At 44.6% G+C, this 24,896-nt stretch overlaps 1 protein-coding gene across 2 annotated transcripts in view; it reads left to right on the top strand.

Annotated features, from left to right (window-relative positions):
• The first annotated feature begins 5,251 nt into the window (after positions 1 to 5,251).
• The window catches only part of LOC124043138 (CYFIP-related Rac1 interactor A-like), a 113,442-nt gene continuing 93,797 nt past the window's right edge, over positions 5,252 to 24,896 (top strand). Inside the window, exon 1 of one of the 2 annotated variants that reach the window (XM_046361368.1) lies at positions 5,252 to 5,539. The gene's annotated coding sequence lies outside the window, so the exon portion shown is untranslated. The remainder of the gene's footprint in view (positions 5,540 to 24,896) is intronic. The other variant, XM_046361366.1, reaches the window with a different exon arrangement.

Here is a 24,896-nt window from a genome sequence, read left to right as displayed (position 1 = left end):
CTCAACACTACAGTCTATAGTCACTGATCCTCAACACTACAGTCCTCAGTCTACAGTCACTGATCCTCAACACTACAGTCGTCAGTCTACAGTCACTGATCCTCAACAATACAGTCTATAGTCACTGATCCTCAACACTACAGTCCTCAGTCTACAGTCACTGATCCTCAACACTACAGTCGTCAGTCCACAGTCACGGATCCTCAGCAGTATAGTCCTCAGTCTACAGTCACGGATCCTCACAACACTACAGTCTACAGTCTACATTCACTGATAGTCAACGCTACAGTCTACAGTCACTGATCCTCAACACTACAGTCTACAGTCACTGATCCTCAACACCACAGTCCTCAGTCTACAGTCACTGATCCTCAACACGACAGTCCTCAGTCTACAGTCACTGATCCTCAACACTACATTCCTCATGCTACAGTCTCTGATCCTCAACACTGCAGTCTACAGTCTGATCCTAAACACGACAGTCCTCAGTCTACAGTCACTGTTCCTCAACAATACAGTCTACAGTCACTGATCCTCAACACTACAGTCTACAGTCACTGATCCTCAACACTACAGTCTACAGTCAATGATCCTCAACACTACAGTCTACAGTCTCTGATCCTCAACACTACAGTCCTCAGTCTACAGTCACTGATCCTCAACAATACAGTCTATAGTCACTGATCCTCAACACTACATTCTCATGCTACAGTCACTGATCCTCAACACTACAGTCTACAGTCACTGATCCTCAACACTACAGTCTACAGTCACTGATCCTCAACACTACAGTCTACAGTCAATGATCCTCAACACTACAGTCTACAGTCTCTGATCCTCAACACTACAGTCGACAGTCACTGATCCTCCACACTACAGTCTACACTCTCGGATTCTCAACACTACAGTCTATAGTCACTGATCCTCAACACTACAGTCCTCAGTCTACAGTCACTGATCCTCAACACTACAGTCCTCAATCTACAGTCACTGATCCTCAACACTACAGTCTACAGTCAATGATCCTCAACACTACAGTCGACAGTCACTGATCCTCCACACTACAGTCTACAGTCTCGGATTCTCAACACTACAGTCTACAGTCACTGATCCTCAACACTACAGTCCTCAGTCTACAGTCACTGATCCTCAACACTACAGTCTACAGTCACTGATCCTCAAACTACAATCTACAGTCTACAGTCACTGATCCTCAACACTACAGTCTATAGTCTCTGATCCTCAACACTACAGTCCTGAGTCAACAGTCTCTGATCCTCAACACTACATTCCGCAGTCTACAGTCTCTGATCCTCAACACTACAGTCTACAGTCAATGATCCTCAACACTACAGTCTACAGTCACTGATCCTCAACACTAGAGTCCTCAGTCTACAGTCTCTGATCCTCAACACTACAGTCTACAGTCTCTGATCCTCAAAATTACAGTCTACAGTCACTGATCCTCCACACTACAGTCCTCAGTCTACAGTCACTGATCCTCAACACTACAGTCTATAGTCACTGATCCTCAACACTACAGTCCTCAGTCTACAGTCACTGATCCTCAACACTACATTCCTCAGTCTACAGTCTCTGATCCTCAACACTACAGTCTACAGTCACTGATCCTCAACACTACATTCCTCAGTCTACAGTCTCTGATCCTCAACACTACAGTCTACAGTCACTGATCCTCAACACTACAGTCTATAGTCACTGATCCTCAACACTACAGTCTATAGTCACTGATCCTCAACACTACAGTCCTCAGTCTACAGTCACTGATCCTCAACACTACAGTATACAGTCACGGATCCTCAACACTATAGTCCTCAGTCTATAGTCATGGATCCTCAACACTATAGTCCACAGTCTACATTCACTGATCCTCAACACTACAGTCTACAGTCTCTGATCCTCAACACTACAGTCTACAGTCTCTGATCCTCAACACTACAGTCCTCAGTCTACAGTCTCTGATCCTCAACACGACAGTCCTCAGTCTACAGTCTCTGATCCTCAACACTACAGTCCTCAGTCTACAGTCTCTGATCCTCAACACTACAGTCTATAGTCACCGATCCTCAAAACTACAGTCTGCAGTCTACAGTCTCTGATCCTCAACACTACAGTCCTCAGTCTACAGTCACTGATCCTCAACCCTACAGTCTACTGTCACTGATACTCAATGTGGGGTCCCCACAAGTGGGCATGCTCAGCCCCTCCTGTGCTCCCTGTTCACCCCATGACTGCATGGTCAGATACATGTCCAACTCAATCATCAAGTTTGCAGAAGACAGTGGTTGGCCTGATTACCAACAACGAGGGCCCAGGCGAAATGGTGCCAGGAAAAGAACCTCTCTCTCAAAGCCAACAAAACAAAGGAGCTGATCGTGGAGACAGCAGAGGGAGCATAATAGAGGTCGACCGTTTAATGGACGATTAATTAGGGCCGATTTCAAGTTTAAAAACAATCGTAAATCTGTATTTTTGGGCGCCGATTTCCGATTATTAAAAAAATATATACAGTGTGGCAAAAAAAGTATTTAGTCAGCCACCAATTGTGCAAGTTCTCCCACTTAAAAAGATGAGAGAGGCCTGTAATTTATCATAGGTACACTTCAACTATGACAGACAAAATGAGGATCGGTATCGGCTTTTTTGGTCCTCCAATAATTGGTATCTTTATCGGCGTTGAAAAATCGGTCGACCTTTAGCACACACCCTTATCTTAGACTATGTCATGAAAATAGCTGGTGTTCCTATTGTTTAGTTCACTCAGTATGTACTGTATTCTAGTCAAGGCCCATCCTATGTAACTACTGCTGTACACACATTCTCTATACATACACTGTCCATACACACTATCATATATTTATATATATATATATATATATATATATATATATATATATATATATATATATATATATATATATATATATATATATGGGTGGCAGGTAGCCTAGTGGTTAGAGCATTAGACTAGTAACCGAAAGGTTTCAAGTTCAAACCCCCGAGCTGACAAGGTACAAATCTGTCGTTCTGCCCCTGAACAAGGCAGTTAACCCACTTTTCCGTCATTGAAAATAAGAATTTGTTCTTAACTGACTTGCCTAGTTAATTCAATTTTTTTTTTTAATATATATATATATATACACAGTGTATTTATATTCCGGACTAACACTGCTCGTTTCTTAAATGTTTTGGGGTGTTTGTGTGTATTGTTTTGCGTTGTTTGGTATTACTGCTCTGTTGAAGTTAGGAACATAAGCATTTCGATAGTCGGCGTTGGACATCAAATCAAATCACATTTTGATTGGTCGTTGTAACATTTGTTTGGTTGTTAACATCTACAAACAATGTGTACGCGACCAATCAAAATGTGATTTGAGGTGAACACAGAGATCATCCCCTCACCCAGAAACGAGCACTGCTAGGGGTGATTCTCTGTCACTAACTGTCCCCTCTTCTCCTCCTCCCTTCCTCTCCCCTCTTCTCCTTCTCCTCGCCTCCTATTCTCCTCCTCCTCCCCTCTTCTCCCCTCTCTCCTCCTCCTCGCCTCCCCTCTTCTCCTCCTCCTCCCCTCTCCTCTCTTCTCCTCCTCCTCTCCTCTCCTCCCCTCTCCTCATCCTCCTCTGCCTGCTCATCTCCACTCTCCTCTACCCTTCTCCCCATCCTCTCCTCCCCTCCTCTCTCCTATTCTCCTCCTCCTCTCCTCCCCTCTCCTCATCCTCCTCTGCCTGCTCATCTCCATTCTCCTCTACCCTTCTCCTCCTCCTCTCCTCCCCTCCTCTCTCCTCTTCTCCTCCTCTCCTCCCCTCTCCTCATCCTCCTCTGCCTGCTCATCTCCATTCTCCTCTACCCTTCTCCCCTCCTCCTCCTCTCCTCTCCTCTCCTCTCCCCCTCTCCTCCGCTTCACTTAACTCTCCCCCTGTTTTTCCCCTTTCCCCCCCCTCATCACCCTCTGTCCTCCCCCTGCTGGGGGGGCCATGGCCCTCAGATGGCTGATTGGGCGGCAGTGACAGACAATGGTCATTCGGTTTTCCCCTCACACACACACAAACACACACACACACACACACAGGGCAGTTCGACACGCCTCATTTACCATGCCCCATTGTTATGACTGCGACCTGGGGGCTAGTGGCCACAGACACACACACGCATGCGATAGGACAGAGAGAGAAGAGGTAAATGTTTACTCTCGATGACCCCACTCTAAACACACACCAAAAACAAACTCTCTCATACAGACTGGTTTTAGTGTAGACTGATGAATCAACCTCTCTAACTGAAACATAAACAGACATTGTACATCTATCAACTTCCCTTGACACAAATTGTTGCAAATGTCGGACACACAAATAGCCACACTCAAACACCTACACAGAACGAATACAACCTCTTACTCATGTTGACTATTTCAACACACACACACACACTCACAGAAATAAACTCATACAAGTCTTAAACCTATATTCTCTTTCTGTCACACACACACACACACACACACACACACACACACACACACACACACACACACACACACACACACACACACACACACACACACACACACACACACACACACACACACACACACACACACACACACACACACACACACACACACACACACACACACTGTGGCCTCCCCTTGTCACCAGCAGGCTTGTAGGAGATGTCAGTTGTTCATTTGAAGGGGGTGGGGGGTGTTAAAAGGAGAAACTGTGTGTGTGTGGGGAGGGGGGTCTTTGTGAAAGAGAAAAAGTGAGAGAGAGAGAGAGAGAGAGAGAGAGAGAGAGAGAGAGAGAGAGAGAGAGAGAGAGAGGGAGAAAGACATTTGAAATGTTTCTACTCATTTGAAAGTTTTCTGAGAGTCATGTTTACTCTTCATTTCTGATTGTTTATTTCAGTTTTGTTGTTAATTATCTATTTCACTTGCCAGTGTGAACATATGTTTCCCCGCCAATAAATCCCTTTGAGAGAGAGAGAGAGAGGGAGAGAGAGAGAGAGAGAGAGAGAGAGAGAGAGAGGGGAGAGAGAGAGAGAGAGAGCGAGAGACAGAGAGAGAGAGAGGGAGAGAGAGAGACAGAGAGAGAGATACAGAGAGAGAGAGGAGGGAGGGGGAGGGTGTACACAGCGTTCTATTTCTTATAGACTAACAGCTGCTGGGCTGAGGCTTCTGTATTGAGCGCAGAGAAACACTGAGTGAGTGAGAGAGAGAGAGAGAGAGAGAGAGGGAGAGAGAGAGAGAGAGAGAGAGAGAGAGAGAGAGAGAGAGAGAGAGAGAGAGAGAGAGGGAGAGAGAGAGAGAATAGGCTGTGTGTATCGTGAAGAGGCTGTGTATTTAGGAGAATCCATAGTCCTCACAAGGATAAGAGAAGAAAGACAAAGACCGCAAGCTTTCATTTTTCTCCTCATTATTCCGCATCCTACCGGAGGCTTTTGTGTCTTATTGTTTTTGGTCCTTCTCTCTTTCCATCCTTCCTTCCTTCACCGCGGAAGGAGGAACAGCACAGCAGCACAGCCGGTAAGCAGAACCATCCCTTTTCTCTCCCTCCCTCTTTTTCACTCTTTTTTTTTCTCTCTCTCCATTAACGTCTTAATGTATTGAGCTGTTAGTGGAATGGTGAGAGAAGGAAAGCTTAGCCACCATCTCCATCGCTACACCACACCACTGGATGCTAGCTAGGCACGAGAGGACTTGGCTGGGGAGAGAGGTTAGGGATGAGAGGGGATACAGTAGGGCTGTGGTGGATGCTATATAAAGAAGACAATAAAGGGAGAGAGAGAGAGGTCAAATGCAGGATGCTGCAGGAAGATGATGGAGAAGAGAGAGGAGAGGAGAGGAGAGGAGAGGAGAGGAGAGGAGAGGAGAGGAGAGGAGAGGAGAGGAGAGGAGAGGAGAGGAGAGGAGAGAGAGAGGATGTGGGTAAGGCTAGATAAGATGCCCGAAAAAGAGACTAAGCTCTGGCTGCATGTGGGGGGGTTTTCTGGGGAAAGGGGAGGAAAACAGGGAAGGTTTGTAGGGGGATAGAGAATGAGATGAGGTAAACATGATAGAATTATTGAGGAAATGGGGGCTAAGCGGGACAATGAGAATAGAAGAGAGGGATGGGGAGAGTAAAGAATACCGGGTATGATGGAGAGAGAGAGAGAGAGAGAGAGAGAGAGAGAGAGAGAGAGAGAGAGAGAGAGAGAGAGAGAGAGAGAGAGAGAGAGAGACAGAGAGACAGAGAGAGAGAGAGAGAGACAGAGAGAGAGAGAGAGAGAGAGAGAGAGAGAGAGAGAGAGAGAGAGAGAGAGAGAGAGAGAGAGAGCGCTGTTAAAGGGTTGGATGGAGAGAGAGAGAGAGAGAGAGAGAGAGAGGGAGAGAGAGAGAGAAAGAGGGAGAGAGAGAGCTGTTACAAGATTGAATGCCGGATGCAGGGGTTGTATAAGAGATATCATAGTGCCTATGGCCTATGGGTGTGATAGTGTAGTCCTAGCATCTCTTAGGTCAGTAAACTAAGGCTTGTCCCCTTTCACTGCAGTGCAATGTAGACACACACCTCAGCAGTACCAGCTGACTTTCTATGCATGTCTCTCATGTCCTGTCCTCCCTTCTACTGTGAGTGCTAGTGTGTGTGTGTGTGTGTGTGTGTGTGTGTGTGTGTGTGTGTGTGTGTGTGTGTGTGTGTGTGTGTGTGTGTGTGTGTGTGTGTGTGTGTGTGTGTGTGTGTGTGTGTGTGTGTGTGTGTGTGTGTGTGTGTGTGTGTGTGTGTGTGTGTGTGTGTGTGTGTGTGTGTGTGTGTGTGTGTGTGTGCGCGCAGTGCTCTATGCAAACACCTCGTCAAAAACAATAGCTCTAAAATGCACTATTGTGCAGAAAGTGTGGGTGAGAAAGAGGGAGAGAGAGAGCTGTTAAAGGGTTGGATGGAGAGAGAGAGAGAGAGAGAGAGAGAGAGAGAGAGAGAGAGAGAGAGAGAGAGAGAGAGAGAGAGAGAGAGAGAGAGAGAGAGAGAGAGAAAGAGAGAGAGAGAGATGTTAAAGGGTTGGATGGAGAGAGAGAGAGAGAGAGAGAGAAATAGAGAGAGAGAGGGAGTGAGAGAGAGAGAGAGAAAAGTATAATGACAAATGGTTTGATGAAGAATGCAAAAAACTAAGAAATAAATTGAGAAACCTGTCCAATCAAAAACATAGAGAACCAGAAAACCTGAGCCTACGCCTTCACTATGGTGAATCACTAAAACAATACAGAAATACACTACGGAAAAAGAAGGAACAGCATGTCAGAAATCAGCTCAATGTAATTGAAGAATCCATTGACTCTAATCACTTCTGGGAAAATTGTAAAACTCTAAACAAACAACAACACAAAGAATTATCTATCCAAAACGGAGATTTGTGGATAAACCACTTCTCCAATCTTTTTGATTCTTTAACAAACAGCAAAAAAATATATACATGATCAAATACAGATCTTAGAATCAACTATTAAAGACGACCAGATCCCACTGGATTCTCCAATTACATTGAATGAGTTACAGGACAAAATACAAACCCTCCAACCCAAAAAGGCCTGTGGTGTCGATGGTATCCTCAATGAAATGATCAAATATACAGACAACAAATTCCAATTGGCTATACTAAAACTCTATAACATCATACTTATTAAAGACTTCAATTACATTGAAAGGACTACAGGACAAAATACAAACAGACCAACCCAAAAAGGCCTGTGTGGTTGATGGTATCCTCAATAAAATGATGAAATATACAGACCACAAATTCCAATTGGCTGTAGTTACTCTGTTATTTTGACATCAAATGATAAAATACAAATCTTAGAATCAACTATTAACAAAGACCCCACAACATCATCCTCAGCTCTGTTACATTCCCCAATATTTGGAACCAAGGACTGATCACCCCAATCCAAAAAAGTGGAGACAAATTTGACCCCAATAACTACCGTGGAATATGCGTCAACAGTAACCTTGGGAAAATCCTCTGCATTATAATTAACAGCAGACTCGTACATTTCCTCAGTGAAAACAATGTACCGAGAAAATGTCAAATTGGCTTTTTACCAAATTATCGTACAACAGACCACGTATTCACCCTGCACACCGTAACTGACAAACAATCAAACAAAAACAAAGGCAAAGTCTTTTCATTCAATGTTGATTTCAAAAAAGCTTTTGACTCAATCTGGCATGAGGGTCTGCTATACAAACTGATGGAAAGAGGTGTCTGGGGGTAAAACATACGACGTTATAAAATCCAGGTACACAAACAACAAGTCTTAAAATTAAAATTAATTAAAATTGTTAAAATTAAAATTAAGGTTAAAATTGACAAAAAAAACACACACATTTCTTTCCACAGTGCCTTGGGGTGAGACAGGGATACAGCTTAAGCCCCACCCTCTTCAACATATATATCAATTAATTGGCAAAGGCACTAGAACAGTCTGCAGCACGCCACCTCAACCTACTAGAATCTGAAGTCAAATGTCTACTGTTTGCTGATGATCTGGTGCTTCTGTCCCCCATCAAGGAGGGCCTACAGCAGCACCAAGATCTTCTGCATAGATTCTTTCAGAACTGAGCCCTGACAGTAAATCTAAGTAAGACCAAAATAATTGCGTTCCAAAATAAGGTCCAATTGCCAGGATAACAAACTGTTTTCCCTAGAGCACACAAAAAAACAATACATACCTCAGCCTAAACATCAGCGCCACAGGTAACTTTCACAAAGCTGAACAATCTGAGAGACAAGGAGGGCTTTCTATGCCACCAAAAGGAACATCAAATTTGACATACCAATCAGGATCTGGCTAAAAATACTTGAATCAGTTAAAGAACCAATAGTCTTTTATGGCTCTGGGGTCGGGGGTCACCAAGCAAAAATTCACAAAATGGGACAAACACCAAACTGAGACTCAGAATACGGAATTCTGCAAAAATATCCTCTTTTTACAAAGTAAAACACCAAATAATGCATGCAGAGCAGAATTAGGCTGATACTCACTAATGATCAAAATCCAGATAAGAAAACTTAAATTCTAAAAGTTCATCCATCTAAAAGGAAGTGATTCCCAAACCTTCCATAACAAAGCCATCACCTACAGAGAGGTGAACCTGGAGAAAAGCCCCCTAAGCAAGCTGGTCCTGGGGCTCTGTTCAACAACGCAAACAGAACCCACAGAGCACCAGGACTGCAACATAATTAGACGCAACCAAATCATGAGAAAACAAAAAGATAATTACTTGACACATTGGAAGGAATGAACAAAAAAACTGAGCAAACTACACAGCTATTTGGCCCTACACAGAGAGTACACAGTGGCTGAATACCTGACCACTGTCACTGACCCTAAACAGAGAGTACACAGTGGCAGAATACCTGTGACTGACCCAAAATTAAGGAAATCTTTGACTTTGTACAAAATCAGTGAGCATAGCCTTGCTATGGAGAAAGGCCGCCAAAGGCAGACCTGAATCAGTGAGCATAGCCTTGCTATGGAGAAAGGCAGCCTAAGGCGGACCTGAATCAGTGAGCATAGCCTTGCTATTGAGAAAGGCAGCCTAAGGCAGACCTGAACCACTGAGCTGCACGTCTCAACCTTCTGCCAAATGTATGACCATATTAGAGACACATATTTCCCTCAGATTACACAGATCCACTTCCTAACCTGCCAAATGTATGACCATATTAGAGACACATATTTCCCTCAGATTACACAGATCCACTTCCTAACCTGCCAAATGTATGACCATATTAGAGACACATATTTCCCTCAGATTACACAGATCCACTTCCTAACCTGCCAAATGTATGACCATATTAGAGACACATATTTCCCTCAGATTACACAGATCCACTTCCTAACCTGCCAAATGTATGACCATATTAGAGACACATATTTCCCTCAGATTACACAGATCCACTTCCTAACCTGCCAAATGTATGACCATATTAGAGACACATATTTCCCTCAGATTACACAGATCCACTTCCTAACCTGCCAAATGTATGACCATATTAGAGACACATATTTCCCTCAGATTACACAGATCCACTTCCTAACCTGCCAAATGTATGATCATATTAGAGACACATATTTCCCTCAGATTACACAGATCCACTTCCTAACCTGCCAAATATATGACCATATTAGAGACACATATTTCCCTCAGATCCACAAAGAATTTGAAAACAAACCCAATAAATCCAACAAATGTTTGTTGAAGTGGGAATTAACCAAAGGTCTGACTGCACAGACATGCTTGGGAATATGGTCAAAAAGGGGGGGACCAGCATGTGTGTGTTTCAAGGGAAGGGAGTGGAGCTGATCTCCATTGTCCAAACAGATCCTCAAGGTAGATGGATTATTCTACATACAGTTGAAGACGGAAGTTCACATACACTTAGGTTGGAGTCCTTAAAACTCGTTTTTCAACCACTCCACACATTTCTTGTTAACAAACTATAGTTTTGGGAAGTCGGTGAGGACATCTACTTTGTGCATGACACAAGTAAATTTTCCAACAATTGTTTACAAACAGATTATTTCACCTACAATTCCATTAAGTCAGAAGTTTACATACACTAAGTTGACTGTGCCTTTAAATAGCTTGGAAAATTCCAGAAAATTATGTCATGGTTTTAAAATCTTCTGATAGGCTAATTGACATCATGTGACTCAATTGGTGGTGTACCTGTGTGGAAGTATTTCAAGGCCTACCTTGAAATCAAAAGAAAGAAAATTGTAGACATCCGCAGGTCTGGTTCATCCTTGGGAGCAATTTCCAAACGCCTGAAGGTACCACGTTAATCTGCAAAAACAATAGAACGCAAGTATAAACACCATGGGACCACAGAGCCACCATACCGCTCAGGAAGGACATGCGTTCTGTGTCCTAGAGATGAACATACTTTGCTGTGCAAAGTGCAAATCAATCCCAGAACAACAGTGAAGATACTGGAGGAAACAGGTACAAAAGTTTCTATATCCACAGTAAAATGAGTTCTATATCGAAATAACCTGAAAGGCCGCTCAGCAAGGCAGAAGCCACTGCTCCAAAACCGGCATAAAAAAGCCAGACTATGGTTTGCAACTGCACATGGGGACAAAGATTGTACTTTTTGGAGAAATGTCCTCTGGTCTGATGAAACAAATATAGAATTGTTTGGCCGTAATGACCATTGTTATGTTTGGAGGAAAAATAGGCAATGAGCAATTTGACAAACATCATCCCAACCGTGAAGCACGGGGGTGGCAGCATCATGTTGTGGGGGTGCTCTGCTGCAGGAGGGACTGATGCACTTCACAGACTAGATGGCATCATGAGGGAGGAACATTATGTGGATATATTTAAGAAACATCTCAAGACATCAGTCAGAAAGTTTAAGCTTGGTCCCAAATGGGTCTTCTAAATGTACAATGACCCCACCCATACTTCCAAAGTTGTGACAAAATGGCTTAAGGACAACAAAATCAAGGTATTGGAGTGGCCATCATCTCAGTCCCGTAACATTTTTGGGCAGAACTGAAAATATGTGTGTGAGCAAGGAGTCCTACAAACCTGACTCAGTTACACCAGCTCTGTCAGGAGGAATGGGCCAAAATTCACCCAATGTATTGTGGGAAGCTCGTGGAAGGCTACCCAAAATATTTGAACCAAGTTAAACAATTTAAAGGCAATGCTACCAAATGCTAATTGAGTGTATGTAAACTTCCGACCCACTGGGAATGTGATGAAATAAATAAAAGCTAACATAAACCATTCTCTCTCTACTATTATTCTGACATTTTAGTGGTGATCCCAACTGACCTAAGTCAGAGCATTTTTACTCGGATTAAATGTCAGGAATTGTGAAAAACTGAGTTTAAACGTTTTTGGCTTAGGTGTATGTAAACTTACGACTTCAACTGTATCTACTGGGTTAAATACAATAGTGTGCAATCACAGCAGCAAGATGTGTGACCTGTTGCCGAAAGAAAAGGGCAACCAGTGAAGAACAAACACCATTGTAAATACAACCCATATTTATGTTGATTTATTTTTCCTTTTGCACATCCTTTTGCACATCATATGACATTTTAGAGAGAGAGAGAGAGAGAGAGAGAGAGAGAGAGAGAGAGAGAGAGAGAGAGAGAGAGAGAGAGAGAGACAGAGAGAGACAGAGAGAGAGACAGGGAGAGAGAGACAGAGAGAGACAGAGAGAGAGAGAGAGAGAGAGAGAGAGAGAGAGAGAGAGAGAGAGAGAGAGAGAGAGAGAGAGAGACAGAGAGAGAGAGAGACAGGGAGAGAGAGAGACAGAGAGAGACAGAGAGAGACAGAGAGACAGAGAGAGAGAGAGAGAGAGAGACAGAGAGAGAGAGAGAGAGACAGAGAGAGACAGAGAGAGAGACAGGAGAGAGAGAGAGAGAGAGAGAGAGAGAGAGAGAGAGAGAGAGAGAGAGAGAGAGAGAGAGAGACAGGGAGAGAGAGAGAGAGAGACAGAGAGAGAGACAGGGAGAGAGAGACAGAGAGAGAGAGAGAGAGACAGAGAGAGAGAGAGAGAGAGAGAGAGAGAGAGAGAGAGAGAGAGAGAGAGAGAGAGAGAGAGAGAGAGAGAGAGAGACAGGGAGAGAGAGAGACAGAGAGAGAGACAGAGAGAGACAGGGAGAGACAGAGAGAGACAGAGAGAGAGAGAGAGAGAGAGAGAGAGAGAGAGAGAGAGAGAGAGAGAGAGAGAGAGAGATAGAGAGAGAGAGAGAGAGAGACAGAGAGAGACAGAGAGAGACAGGGAGAGAGACAGAGAGAGACAGAGAGAGAGACAGGGAGAGAGAGAGAGAGAGAGAGAGAGAGAGAGAGAGAGAGAGAGAGAGAGAGAGAGAGAGAGAGAGAGAGAGAGAGAGAGAGAGAGAGAGAGAGAGAGAGAGAGAGAGAGAGAGAGAGAGAGAGATAGGGATGGAGTGGTAGATAGATTGAGTGATGATAGATAGATAGATAGATAGATAGATAGATAGATAGATAGATAGATAGATAGATAGATAGATAGATAGATAGATAGATAGATGAGAGAGGTAGAGGGATGGAGAGATAGATTGATAAAGAGGTAGAGGGATGAAGAGATAGAGGGATGAAGAGGTAGATTGAGGGATGGAGAGGTAGAGGGATGGAGAGATAGAGGGATGAAGAGGTAGAGGGATGGAGAGGTAGAGTGATGAAGAGGTAGATAGATGGATGAAGAGGTAGATAGATGGATGAAGAGGTCGAGGGATGAAGAGGTAGAGGGATGAAAAGGTAGAGGGATGGAGAGGTAGAGGGATGGAGAGATAGAGGGATGAAGGGGTAGAGGGGTGGAGAGGTAGAGGGATGGAGAGGTAGAGGGATGAAGAGGTAGATAGAGGGGTGAAGAGGTAGATAGAGGGATGAAGAGGTAGAGGGGGGGATGAAGAGGTAGATTGAGGGATGAAGAGGTAGATAGAGGGATGAAGAGGTAGATAGAGGGATGAAGAGATAGATAGAGGGATGGAGAGATAGAGGGATGGAGAGATAGAGGGATGAAGAGGTAGAGGGATGGAGAGGTAGAGTGATGAAGAGGTAGATAGAGGGATGAAGAGGTAGAGGGATGAAAAGGTAGAGGGATGAAAAGGTAGAGGGATGGAGAGGTAGAGGGATGAAGGGGTAGAGGGATGGAGAGGTAGAGGGATGGAGAGGTAGAGGGATGAAGAGGTAGATAGAGGGGTGAAGAGGTAGAGGGAGGGATGAAGAGGTAGATCGAGGGAAGAGGTAGATAGAGGGATGAAGAGGTAGATAGAGGGATGAAGAGATAGATAGAGGGATGGAGAGGTAGATAGAGGGATGAAGAGGTAGAGGGATGAAGAGGTAGAGGGATGGAGAGATAGATAGAGGGATGAAGAGGTAGATATAGGGATGAAGAGGTAGATAGAGGGATGGAGAGATAGATAGAGGGATGGAGAGATAGATAGAGGGATGAAGAGGTAGATAGAGGGATGAAGAGGTAGATAGAGGGATGAAGAGGTAGATAGAGGGATGAAGAGGTAGATAGAGGGATGGAGAGATAGATAGAGGGATGAAGAGGTAGATAGAGGGATGAAGAGGTAGATAGAGGGATGAAGAGGTAGATAGAGGGATGGAGAGATAGATAGAGGGATGAAGAGGTAGATAGAGTGATGAAGAGGTAGATAGAGTGATGAAGAGGTAGATAGAGGGATGAAGAGGTAGATAGAGGGATGAAGAGGTAGATAGAGGGATGGAGAGATAGATAGAGGGATGAAGAGGTGGATAGAGGGATGAAGAGGTAGATAGAGGGATGGAGAGATAGATAGAGGGATGAAGAGGTAGATATATGGATGAAGAGGTAGATATAGGGATGAAGAGGTAGATAGAGGGATGAAGAGGTTGATATAGGGATGAAGAGGTAGATAGAGGGATGAAGAGGTAGATAGAGGGATGAAGAGGTAGAGGGATGAAGAGGTAGATAGAGTGATGAAGAGGTAGATAGAGGGATGGAGAGGTAGATAGAGGGATGAAGAGGTAGATAGAGGGATGAAGAGGTAGAGGGATGAAGAGGTAGAGGGATGAAAAGGTAGATAGAGGGATGAAGAGGTAGAGGGATGAAGAGGTGGATATAGGGATGAAGAGGTAGATATAGGGATGAAGAGGTAGATAGAGGGATGGAGAGGTAGATATAGGGATGAAGAGGTAGATAGAGGGATGGAGAGGTAGATAGAGGGATGAAGAGGTAGATAGAGGGATGAAGAGGTAGATAGAGGGATGAAGAAGAGGGATGAAAAGGTAGATAGAGGGATGAAGAGGTAGAGGGATGAAGAGGTGGATAGAGGGATGAAGAGCTAGATAGAGGGATGAAGAGGTAGAGGGATGAAGAGGTAGAGGGATGAAGAGGTAGATAGAGGGATGAAGAGGTAGATAGAGGGATGAAGAGGTAGATAGAGGGATGAAGAGGTAGAGGGATGAAGAGGTAGAGGGATGAAGAGATAGATAGAGGGATGAAGAGGTAGAGGGATGAAAAGGTAGATAGAGGGATGAAGAGGTAGATAGAGGGATGAAGAGGTAGAGGGATGAAGAGGTAGAGGGATGAAGAGGTAGATAGAGGGATGAAGAGGTAGATAGAGGGATGAAGAGGTAGATAGAGGGATGAAGAGGTAGATAGAGGGATGAAGAGGTAGAGGGATGAAGAGGTAGAGGGATGAAGAGATAGATAGAGGGATGAAGAGGTAGAGGGATGAAAAGGTAGATAGAGGGATGAAGAGGTAGATAGAGGGATGAAGAGGTAGAGGGATGAAGAGGTAGAGGGATGAAGAGGTAGATAGAGGGATGAAGAGGTAGATAGAGGGATGAAGAGGTAGAGGGATGAAGAGGTAGAGGGATGAAGAGGTAGAGGGATGAAGATGTAGATAGAGGGATGAAGAGGTAGATAGAGGGATGAAGAGGTAGAGGGATGAAGAGGTAGATAGAGTGATGAAGAGGTAGATAGAGGGATGGAGAGGTAGATAGAGGGATGAAGAGGTAGATAGAGGGATGAAGAGGTAGAGGGATGAAGAGGTAGAGGGATGAAAAGGTAGATAGAGGGATGAAGAGGTAGAGGGATGAAGAGGTGGCTATAGGGATGAAGAGGTAGATATAGGGATGAAGAGGTAGATAGAGGGATGGAGAGGTAGATATAGGGATGAAGAGGTAGATAGAGGGATGGAGAGGTAGATAGAGGGATGAAGAGGTAGATAGAGGGATGAAGAGGTAGATAGAGGGATGAAGAGGTAGAGGGATGAAAAGGTAGATAGAGGGATGAAGAGGTAGAGGGATGAAGAGGTGGATAGAGGGATGAAGAGCTAGATAGAGGGATGAAGAGGTAGAGGGATGAAGAGGTAGAGGGATGAAGAGGTAGATAGAGGGATGAAGAGGTAGATAGAGGGATGAAGAGGTAGATAGAGGATGAAGAAGAGGATGAAGAGGTAGAGGGATGAAGAGATAGATAGAGGGATGAAGAGGTAGATAGAGGGATGAAGAGGTAGATAGAGGGATGAAGAGGTAGAGGGATGAAGAGGTAGAGGGATGAAAAGGTAGATAGAGGGATGAAGAGGTAGATAGAGGGATGAAGAGGTAGAGGGATGAAGAGGTAGAGGGATGAAGAGGTAGATAGAGGGATGAAGAGGTAGATAGAGGGATGAAGAGGTAGATAGAGGGATGAAGAGGTAGATAGAGGGATGAAGAGGTAGAGGGATGAAGAGGTAGAGGGATGAAGAGATAGATAGAGGGATGAAGAGGTAGAGGGATGAAAAGGTAGATAGAGGGATGAAGAGGTAGATAGAGGGATGAAGAGGTAGAGGGATGAAGAGGTAGAGGGATGAAGAGGTAGATAGAGGGATGAAGAGGTAGATAGAGGGATGAAGAGGTAGAGGGATGAAGAGGTAGAGGGATGAAGAGGTAGAGGGATGAAGAGGTAGAGGGATGAAGATGTAGATAGAGGGATGAAGAGGTAGATAGAGGGATGAAGAGGTAGATAGAGGGATGAAGAGGTAGAGGGATGAAGAGGTAGAGGGATGAAGAGGTAGAGGGATGAAGAGGTAGAGGGATAAGAGATAGATAGAGGGATGAAGAGGTAGATAGAGGGATGAAGAGTCAGAGGGATGAGAGATAGAGGGATGAAGATGTAGAAGGATGTGCATGTACATAAAGGAGCAGTGTTAATGTGAAGGGAGACAACATGTTGTCAAAGTTTTGACTGTAGCTCTTTGGTGGAAAATACTCCATAAAAATATGTTTTACTTAAGTCGATGTTGTACTTACTTTACTATTTGTATCTTTGACAACTTTACTTTTACTTCACTACATTCCTAAGGAAAATAATGTACTTTTTACTCCATACATTTTCCCTGCAACCAATAGTCCTCATTACATTTTGAAATGATTAGCAGGACAGGAAAATCGTCCAATTCACACACTAAACAGAGAACATCCCTGGTCATCCCTACTGCCTCTGATCTGGAGGACTCACTAAACAGAGAACATCCCTGGTCATCCCTACTGCCTCTGATCTGGAGGACTCACTAAACAGAGAACATCCCTGGTCATCCCTACTGTCTCTGATCTGGAGGACTCACTAAACAGAGAACATCCCTGGTCATCCCTACTGCCTCTGTTCTGGAGGACTCACTAAACAGAGAACATCCCTGGTCATCCCTACTGACTCTGATCTGGAGGACTCACTAAACAGAGAACATCCCTGGTCATACTGCCTCTGGTCTGGAGGACTCACTAAACAGAGAACATCCCTGGTCATCTCTACTGCCTCTGATCTGGAGGACTCACTAAACAGAGAACATCAGTTTACAATACAGTTTACAATACAGTGATCAATAAATTGATCCATATTTCCTACAGAATAAAGGTTTTCGACAGTTTCTTTCAACACAGAGCGTATAGTAGAACCTCTAACCTGTCTATATATATGCAGTGTGTGTGTATATCTCCCTTTTATAAGTCCTCTATCTTTATACAGAAAGGACTGACATACATGTCTAATGTCTCGAGTGTGTGTGTGTGTGTGTGTGTGTGTGTGTGTGTGTGTGTGTGTGTGTGCGTGCGTGCGTGCGTGCGTGCGTGCGTGCGTGCGTGCGTGCGTGCGTGCGTGCGTGCGTGTGTGTGTGTGTGTGTGTGTGTGTGTGCGTGTGTGTGCGTGTGTGTGTGTGTGCTGTATGTTAACGGGTGATCTTACCAACCAAGATCCAATGATGGCTGCTCTGGTATTCACTCCGCTGTTGCTAGGACACACCCTTTGAACATTTTAACTGAGCCCTCTGATTGGTTGATGGGGATGATGCAATATTCTCTCATTCCAAATCTCTCCCGTTTGCCTATAGAAACATGCCCATCTGTATCGCTCTCGCTCTTTCTCTTCATCAATTTCTCTTTCTTTCTTTCTCTGTCTCCAACCATCTCTCTCTCTCTCTCCTTTCTTCTTTTTCCTCTCTTTCTGTCTCTTTCTCTCTGTTTGTATTTCTGTCTCTATCTTTTCAATCTGTCTGTCAGTCTGTCTGTCTGTCTGTCAGTCAATCTGTCCCTTCCCTTCGTCAGTGTTTCCTCTCTTCTACTACACACCATCAAATCCTTTCCCATCCAGTCAAATCCAAATTACGGCACCTTGTAATATCAAACTGTCTGCAGTTACACGTTCACAGTGGTATAGATATGATTCTACTGCCTGTTTAAGACACAGTACCTCATTGTGCTTGGCTATGTGTCATAACTGTTACGTTTGATGAGGCAGAAGGAATGGAGGCTTGGTCTCTCCCCCTCCACTCAACCCCTCTCCCTATCTCTCCCCCCCTCTCCCTATCTCTCCCCCTCTCCCTATCTCTCCCCCCTCTCTCTAGCTCTCTCTATCCCCCTCTCCCCCTCTCCCTATCTCTCCCCCCTCTCCCTATCTCTCCCCCTCTCTCTAGCTCTCTCTATCCCCCTCTCCCCCTCTCCCTATCTCTCCCCCTCTCCCTATCTCTCCCCCTCTCTCTAGCTCTCTCTATCCCCCTCTCCCCCTCTCCCTATCTCTCCCCCTCTCCCTATCTCTCCCCCTCTCTCTAGCTCTCTCTATCCCCCTCTCCCCCCTCTCCCTATCTCTCCCCCTCTCTGCTAGCTCTCTCTATCCCCCCTCCCTATCTCTCCCCCTCTCCCTATCTCTCCCCCTCTCTCTAGCTCTCTCTATCCCCCTCTACCCCCTCTCCCTATCTCTCCCCCCTCTCTCTAGCTCTCTCTATCCCCCTCTCCCCCTCTCCCTATCTCTCCCCCTCTCCCTATCTCTCCTCCCCTCTCTCTAGCTCTCTCTATCCCCCTCTCCCCCTCTCCCTATCTCTCCCCCCTCTCTCTAGCTCTCTCTATCCCCCTCTCCCCCTCTCCCTATCTCTCCTCCCCTCTCCCTATCTCTCCCCCCTCTCTCTAGCTCTCTCTATCCCCTCTCCCCCTCTCCCTATCTCTCCCCCCTCTCTCTAGCTCTCTCTATCCCCCTCTCCCCCTCTCCCTATCTCTCCCCCCTCTCCCTATCTCCCCCCTCTCCCTATCTCTCTCCCCCCCTCTCTCTAGCTCTCTCTACCCTTTATTTCTCTAACTCTCTTAATCTCTACCTCTCCCCCCTCTCTCTATAGATCTCTTTCTCTATGTCCATATTTTAAATTGCTCTCTCTTCCCTCTATCTCTCCCCCATTTCTCTCTATATATCCCTCTCTCTCTATTTCCATATTTTATATCTCTCTTCTCTTCCATTACTGTACCAGACCTTGGTAAAATGTAATATAATAGGTCATTTAATTGGAAATAAACACTGTACAGCCTCAAAGCATGATTCAAAGTATATTCTGATATTACGGATCGTCAGTCCATCTACTAATCGGAGAGTGGTTACATTTCTCCAACCAAAACGGAGGTGGAGTGTTCCACATTAAATATTGTTTAAACTGCGGATTATCCATTTAATATTGTTTAAACTGCAGATTATCCATTTCATATTGTTTAAACTGCAGATTATCCATTTAATATTGTTTAAACTGCAGATTATCCATTTAATATTCTTTAAACTGCAGATTATCCATTTAATATTCTTTAAACTGCAGATTATCAATTTAATATTCTTTAAACTGCAGATTATCCATTTAATATTGTTTAAACTGCAGATGATCCATTTAATATTGTTTAAACTGCAGATTATCCATTTAATATTCTTTAAACTGCAGATTATCCATTTAATATTGTGTTGATCTGAAATCGGGTACTTCCTGGAATTCATTCTAACGGTCACAGCATCTGCTACTGCGTCTGTCACCGTAGTAACACAGGGAGTTGTTGTTGTGCTCCTGTAATGTGAGTTGTTGGTTGATAGTATGAATGAAACAAGTGTGTGTTTGTTTGTTGTTTTATAACTTTCACAGATAAAAAAAAACACAAAAAAAGGTGAAGCACTGAAATTTAAAACAGAGATACTTTAGTAGATTATGTGACATAGAATATCTCTGTTAAGAAGAGAGCACACTCACTCTCACACACACACACACACACACACACACACACACACACACACACACACACACACACACACACACACACACACACACACACACACACACACACACACACACACACACACACACACACACACACACACACACACACACACACACACACACACACACACACACACACACACACGAAACACCAGGCCAAATCACACACAAAGGCGCACACACACACACACAAAACACCAGGCCAAGACACACACAAAGGCGCGCACACACACACACACGAAACACCAGCCCAAGACACACACACACACAGTTTAAAAAAGCGGTTGAGTTTAAAAACAGAAACATACAGTTTCTCATCAACTTCCTGATTCTACAGGAAACAGCTCAAACCGTAAATAACTACAGGCCCGTAACATGTCTCTGTTAGAAGATGGTGGTGCCACTGATCTAAGGTCAGTTTTACAACAACATCTTCTAACCAGCTTGACTAGGATGGTGGTGCCACTGATCTAAGGTCAGTTTTACAACAACATCTTCTAACCAGCTTGAAATGACATTGATCTGACAGTCAGTTTTACACCATCACCACCTTTACCTAACAGAATCTTCAAAGCAGAACAGCCCTAGAAGTAGTTACAAAGATTAATAGTGATCTGACTTGACGGATTAGGAGATAGACAGATAAAAAGAGCCTTCGCCATTTACCTGTCTGAGGAAGGATGGAAGGAAGGAAAGAAAGAAAGAAGGGGGAGGGAGGGAGGGAGGGAGGGAGGGAGGGAGGGAGGGAGGGAGGGAGGGAGGGAGGGAGGGAGGGAGGGAGGGAGGGAGGGAGGGAGGGAGGGAGGGAGGGAGGGAGGGAGGGAGGGAAGGAAGGAAGGAAGGAAGGAAGGAAGGAAGGAAGGAAGGGGAGGGAGGGAGGGAGGGAGGGAGGGAGGGAGGAAGGAAGGAAGGAAGGAAGGAAGGAAGGAAGGAAGGAAGGAAGGAAGGAAGGAAGGAAGGAAGGAAGGAAGGAAGGAAGGAAGGAAGGAAGGAAGGAAGGAAGGAAGGAAGGAAGGGAGCGAGCGAGGAAGGAAGGGAGGGATCTGTGTAGTATAAGACTGTAGTATAAAGCGAGAGAGAGAGCGAAAGAGAGACCGAGACAGAGAGACAGAAAGAAAGAGAGAGAGAGAGAGAGAGAGAGAGAGAGAGAGCAAGAAAGAGACAGAGAGAGACAGAGAGAGAGAGAGAGAGAGAGAGAGAGAGAGAGAGAGAGAGAGAGAGAGAGAGAGAGAGAGAGAGAGAGAGAGAGAGATTGAAGCTTTTTCATTATCTTATTGTCTTGACAATAAAGACAGGACATATATTTTGTGGAGATCTCAGGCTAATCACTGAACAAAGCTGTGTTTAAATATTGTGGAGAGATCATCCTATATCCATTCTGCCCTGCCTATCTAAGGTCTTCGAAAGCCAAGTCAACAAACAGGTCACTGACCATCTCGAATCCCACCGTACCTTCTCCGCTATGCAATCTGGTTTCCGAGCCTGTCACGGGTGCCCCTCAGCCACGCTCAAGGTACTAAACGACATCATAACCGCCATCGATAAAAGACAGTACTGTGCAGCCGTCTTCATCGACCTGGCCAAGGCTTTCGACTCTGTCAATCATCAGATTCTTATCGGCAGACTCAGTAGCCTCGGTTTTTCGGATGACTGCCTTGCCTGGTTCACCAATTACTTTGCAGACAGAGTTCAGTGTGTCAAATCGGAGGGCATGCTGTCCGGTCCTCTGGCAGTCTCTATGGGGGTGCCACAGGGTTCAATTCTCGGGCCGACTCTTTTCTCTGTATATATCAATGATGTTGGTCTTGCTGCAGGCGATTCCCTGATCCACCTCTACGCAGACGACACCATTCTATATACTTCCGGCCCGTCCTTGGACACTGTGCTATCTAACCTCCAAACGAGCTTCACTCCTTCCGTGGCCTCCAACTGCTCTTAAACGCTAGTAAAACCAAATGCATGCTTTTCAACCGTTCGCTGCCTGCACCCGCACGCCTGAAAAGCATCACCACCCTGGAAGGTTCCGACCTTGAATATGTGGACACCTATAAGTACCTAGGTGTCTGTCGAAACTGTAAACTCTCCTTCCAGACTCATATCAAACATCTCCAATCGAAAATCAAATCAAGAGTCGGCTTTCTATTCCGCAACAAAGCCTCCACTCACGCTGCCAAGCTTACCCTAGTAAAACGGACTATCCTACCGATCCTCGACTTCGGCGATGTCATCTACGAAATTGCTTCCAACACTCTACTCAGCAAACTGGATGCAGTTTATCACAGTGCCATCCGTTTTGTCACTAAAGCACCTTATACTACCCACCACTGCGACCTGTATGCTCTCGTCGGCTGGCCCTCGCTGCATATTCGTCGCCAGACCCACTGGCTCCAGGTCATCTACAAGGCCATGCTAGGTAAAGCTCCAACTTATCTCAGTTCACTGGTCACGATGGCAACACCCATCCGTAGCACGCGCTCCAGCAGGTGTATCTCACTGATCATCCCTAAAGCCAACACCTCATTCGGCCGCCTTTCGTTCCAGTACTCTGCTGCCTGTTACTGGAACGAATTGCAAAAATCGCTGAAGTTGGAGACTTTTATCTCCCTCACCAACTTCAAACATCTGCTATCTGAACAGCTAACCGATCGCTGCAGCTGTACATAATCTATTGGTAAATAGCCCACCCATTTTCACCTACCTCATCCCCACAGTTTTTATTTATTTACTTTTCTGCTCTTTTGCACACCAATATCTCTACCTGTACATGATCATCTGATCATTTATCACTCTGTGTTACTGTGTTATTGACTTGTTAATTGTTTACTCCATGTGTAACTCTGTGTTGTCTGTTCACACTGCTATGCTTTATCTTGGCCAGGTCGCAGTTGCAAATGAGAACTTGTTCTCAACTAGCCTAGGTGTTCTCAACTAGCCTACCTGGTTAAATAAAAGCCTACCTGGAAATGGTTAAAAAAAAATCCTAATTACTCATGGCTTAGTTTTTGCTCTGACATGCACTGTAAACTGTGGGACCTTATATAGGCAGGTGTGTGCCTTTCCAGATCGTGTCCAATCAATTGAATTTACCACAGGTGGACTCCAATCAGGTTGTAGAAACATCTCAAGGATGATCAATGGAAACAGGATTCACCAGACAAGTAGACAGTAGAAGAGAAATACTGGAGTCAACATGAGCCAACATCTCTGTGGAAGCTGTCGACACCTTGTTTTGAATGTGTGGACATATGTAGTGTGTGTGTGTGTGTGTGTGTGTGTGTGTGTGTGTGTGTGTGTGTGTGTGTGTGTGTGTGTGTGTGTGTGTGTGTGTGTGTGTGTGTGTGTGTGTGTGTGTGTGTGTGTGTGTGTGTGTGTATCAGTGAAAGTACTGTATGTGTGTGGGAAGAGTCCAGGGTGTGTGTGTGTGTGTGTGTGCGTGCGTGCGTGTGTGTGTGTGTGTGCGTGTGTGTGTGAGTGAGTGTGTGGGAAGAGTCCAGTGCGTAGAAAAAAAAGTGTACATGCAGGTAGTCTCGGTAACCATTTCAGTTTAAGTCAGAAATAAACATACACATACACCAATACATATATTGTTTCAATCTATCCACATAATTTTCCCTTCCTATGATGCCATCTATTTAGTGAGGTGCATCAGTCCCTCCTACACCAAAGCACAAGATGATGCTGCCACCCCATACATTTAAACTACATTTTTCACAATTCCTGACATTTAATCCAAGTAGAAATTCCCTGTTTTAGGTCAGTTAGGATCACCACTTTATTTTAAGAATGTGAAACGTCAGAATAATCGTAGAGAGAATGATTTATTTCAGCGTTTATTTCTTTAATCACATTCCCAGTGGGTCAGAAGTTTACATACACTCAATTAGTATTTGGTAGCATTGCCTTTACATTGTTTAACTTGGTTTAAATGTTTCAGGTAGCCTTCCACAAGCTTCCCACAATAAGTTGGGTGAATTTTGGCTCATTCCTCCTGACAGAGCTGGTGTAACTGAGTCAGGTTTGTAGGCCTCCTTGCTCGCACATGTTTTTTCAGTTCTGCCCACAAATGTTCTATGGGATTGAGGTCAGGGCTTTGTAATGGCCACTCCAATAACTTGACTTTGTTGTCCTTAAACCATTTTGCCACAACTTTGGAAGTATGCTTGGGGTCATTGTCCATTTGGAAGACCCATTTGCGACCAAGTTTTAACTTCCTGACTGATGTCTTGAGGTGTTGTTTCAAAATGGTGTTCTTCGTCTTGCAAGCCTCCCCCTTTTTCCTCCAAACATAACGATGGTCATTATGGCCAAACAGTTCTATTTTTGTTTCATCAGACCTGAGGACATTTCTCCAAAAAGTAAAATTTTTGTCACCATGTGCAGTTGCAAACCGTAGTCTGGCTTTTTTATGTCGGCTTTGGAGCAGTGGCTTCATTCCTTGCTGAGCAGCCTTTCAGGTTATGTCGATATAGAACTCGTTTTACTGTGGATATATATACTTTGTACCTGTTTCCTCCAGCATCTTCACAAGGTCCTTTGCTGTTGTTCTGGGATTGATTTGCACTTTTCGCACCAAAGTACGTTCATCTCTAGGAGACAGAACACGTCTCCTTCCTGAGCGGTATGAAGGCTGCGTGGTCCCATGGTGTTTATACTTGTGTACTATTGTTTGTACAGATGAACGTGGTACTGTCAGGGGTTTGGAAATTGCTCCCAAGGATGGACCTGACTTGTGGAGGTCTATAATTGTTTTTCTGAGGTCTTGGTTGATTTCTTTAGATTTTCCTATGATGTCAAGCAAAGAGGCACTGAGTTTGAAGGT

Source organism: Oncorhynchus gorbuscha, linkage group LG09 (assembly GCF_021184085.1).
Source record: "Oncorhynchus gorbuscha isolate QuinsamMale2020 ecotype Even-year linkage group LG09, OgorEven_v1.0, whole genome shotgun sequence".
Taxonomy (NCBI): Eukaryota; Metazoa; Chordata; class Actinopteri; order Salmoniformes; family Salmonidae; genus Oncorhynchus; species Oncorhynchus gorbuscha.
This window is presented reverse-complemented; position numbering and strand designations above follow the sequence as displayed.